This window comes from Lathamus discolor, chromosome 1, assembly GCF_037157495.1.
Source record: "Lathamus discolor isolate bLatDis1 chromosome 1, bLatDis1.hap1, whole genome shotgun sequence".
Classification (NCBI taxonomy): Eukaryota; Metazoa; Chordata; class Aves; order Psittaciformes; family Psittacidae; genus Lathamus; species Lathamus discolor.
In genome coordinates, this window is record NC_088884.1 from 132,966,113 (window position 1) to 132,969,623 (window position 3,511).

The following is a 3,511-nucleotide window of genomic DNA, read 5'->3' on the forward strand; positions in this document are numbered from 1 at the left end:
TCTGGTTTCTATTCGAGTCGTCACTTCCAAGCAGTTTGCGCATCTGTTATATTGTATTTGTCTTCCATTGCCATGCAGGCAGTAATACCACTCATTTAGACATTTATCAGCTCACATATCAATTTCTGTCATGTTTTCTACAGTCTTGAAAAACAAAGTTCTCTTCCATTCATACATATTCAAAGGGCTCAGAGGACTTGCCTTTTGCAGACTGACATGACTGATTTGTGTCAAATACAAGCTAATAAAAAATGTATGTGGAACAGCAGCCCAGCAGGACTTAACCAGCTTGAGCCGAATGGCTTGTGGCTGATTCATGGAATCTTTCACCTCTGTCTAACAGTACTTCATCATCATAACTAGACTGGCACAGGGATGATACATTGAACAGGAATAAATAGTTGGGAAGACTTTCAACATGAACAACACAAGATGGAAAGCAACCTACTGTGCACGTATTAATATAATCATGGAATCATAGAATTGCCCAGGTTAGAAGGGACCTCAAAAGATCATCTGATCCAACCTTTTGTAGGGAAAAGGAGCCTAAATGAGACTATACAGCACCTTGTCCAACCACATCTTGAAAACCTCCAGTGCCGGGGACTATGCCATGACCTTGAGAAGGTGGTTCCTGTAAATTACTGTTCTCACTGCAAAAAATTTCTTTCTTCTTTGAGCTAAAGCCCTCTCCCAGTGGAACTTGTAGCTGTCAACCCTTGTCTTCTCTGTGTGATTCCTTGTGAAGCCTCCGTTCTCTTTTTAGGCACCTTTTAAGTACTTCCCTGAGAATGAAATTTCAGTCAAGTTAAAGTATGCTAACCAAGCTCTGGGTCAGTGCAGCAATTACAGGAAGTTGCCTCTACTTTGAACCTTAGCTGAGTAATTTTGATAAAGGTTGTCACCAGCAGATTCTCACATAATCAAGAATCAGAAGGCTTAAAACCTTCTTCATGTGAACATGTGCATCATGCTAAACAGAAAGCAATTAAGGCTTTGCAAAAAGGGTTAATAATCATGCAGAAGATCTGTACTAGTGGGATTGTATAAAGAATCTGATGTGTTGCTTCTGAATATATATTTAGGGAAGGAAATGCTGACATTGACATATGACCTTTCAGCATACTATTATTCATAAAGAGTAGGCATGTCCTTACGTGCCCTGAGATAAACCACTCTGCAATGATGGGGAAAAATGCTGCATAGTACCTAGTTCAACTCTAATTGGCATTAATTAGAAGCATGAATCATGTGTGTGAGAAAGGAAGATACTGTTAAATTACAGTTCTGTTAAATTACTGTTCTTTCTTGTTAAACTGTCCTTCAGCTCTAAAAGATACTCCTGTGTCACAGTGACAGCAAATGACAAACAGTCTTGCTCTACATCCTTGGAGAAGGCTATGAAGACATCAGTCCCTCTGAATCTGTCATCTTTTGTGATTCCTCCTCCTCTCTAATGTGTTGTTCATCTTCACATTTATATTTCATTCCCTATATATCATTCCATATGATGATTTCTTTAAATATGAACTATAATAATTGGAAATTATGCCCTTGGGAGATGTATTTTTCACCAAATTGTTCATTTCTACATTTTGTAACGTAGTGAAAACATACTTCTGATTCTTTCTAATAAAAAAAAAAAAAAGAATATGACCTAAGGAAAGAATATGACCTGAGGAAAGACTAAAGCCGAAACACAGTAGTAATTGCCAAAACTGCTATGAAATTCCACAGTGTTGCCATATGTAGGTAAAGGATATTTGTTGCTAAAAACAAAAATGTTAAAACAGTGGAGGCAGCCAAAAGCCTGGGACAATTTGGCTAAGTCTACTTCATTATTTTATATTTTAAGTTCATGTCTATATGCAGTCCTCGTTTCAGTCCTGAAGAAGCAAAGCATTGCTAAGGCTTAATATAGTAGCTTAACTCATGACAAGTTGATGATGCTAATGCAATTTGTGCATCTCTACTTTAAACAATTGTATGAGCTTGTATATTAGATAACATTACTTTAGTTAGATGTTATTTATTATTATAGTTTCGGGACATTACAGAACAATGTAAGCTTATTTCTAATATTCCAGCACTAATATCATATACTCAGTGAATTCTATTGTTTATTTTGAGTTTCATTATATCGCTTTATCTTTCAGCTTTATCATATTGATATAATTTAACATCACCTTACTTGTTTATAGAAAATTTATGTGGGTCAGTGCCAGAGAAGGTGAAACACATATACTTAAGGTTTAATAATTGTGAAAAGTTTAATATGAGTAGGTGAAATTGATGGTGAATTTTCAGAGAGCAACTGAACTTTAGTTTCAATCTGTAGGCTAAGCAGGTACATCTCCACAGAAAGAAGATGAGTGAGTTGGCAGAGTGACGCTGTGACAGTCTTACATTAACACGGTACTAGCACTTTAAGGCATTGTCGTATCATCCTGCTTGCCTTGGTGTCCTGGGTTCAGCAATAGCAGTCATTTTTCTCCTTCTTAGTAGCTAGTGCAGTGCTGTGTTTTGATTTTTTGGCCTGGGAACAGTGCTGATAACGCCAGTGTTTTTAGTTGCTGCTCAAATGTTTGGTCTGAACAAGGACCTTCTGAGCCTCATGCTCTGCCAGGGAGGAGGGGAAGCTGGGAGGAAGCAGAGACAGGACACCTGACCCAACCTAGCCAAAGAGGTATTCCATACCACAGCACGTCATGCCCAGGATGTAACCAAGAGTTACCCCGGGAGGGCTGGGACTGCAGGGTTGGAGGAGGTATCGGTCGGTGCTTGTCTGGGGTAAGTGGGGAAAGTTATTGGTCGGCTGGTGTTAAGGTGTTGTATTCTTTCCTCTTGTTATTTCCTTTATCAGTATTATTATTATTGGTGGTAGCAGTAGTGATTTGTATTATATCTTAGTTACTGGACTGTTCTTATCTCAACCCGTGGGAGTTGCATTCTTTTCGATTCTCCTCTCCGTCCCCCCGGCTGTAGGGGGAGGGCGAGAAAGCGGGGGAGTGAGTGAACGAGCTTTTGTGGTTGGGTTTAAACCTCGACAGTTCTTTTTGATACCCAACGTGGGGCCCAAACCCACGACCCTGAGATTAAGAGTCTCATGCTCTACCAACTGAGCTAGCCGGGCCTGACCCTGCTATGATTCATAATGATTCATAATGATTCATAAACTCCGAGGGTTCGAAGAAAACCTCACCCCTTCCATCATCTCAGCTGTGGAAAAACTGTCCTAAGATCTCAAACAACTGAGGGACGATCTATCTGATTTATCCAGCTCCTCACATGTACCAACACACGCCTCAGCTATTAACAAAAGAACTGTCGAGGTTTAAACCCAACCACAAAAGCTCATTCTCTCACTCCCCCCCTTTCTTGCCCTCCCCCTACACTTGGAGGGATGGAGAAGAGAATCGAAAAGAATGCAACTCCCATGGGTTGAGATAAGAACAGTTTAGTAACTAAGATATAATACAAATCACTACTGCTACTTATCACTACTTAGCTA

General features: G+C 39.7%; 1 non-coding gene across 1 annotated transcript; it reads right to left on the reverse strand.

Annotated features, from left to right (window-relative positions):
- Window positions 1-3,060: 3,060 nt before the first annotated feature.
- On the reverse strand, window positions 3,061-3,133 carry TRNAK-CUU (transfer RNA lysine (anticodon CUU)). The gene has a single exon. It is a non-coding gene; the product is annotated as a tRNA-Lys (tRNA).
- Between the last annotated feature and the right edge of the window lie 378 nt (window positions 3,134-3,511).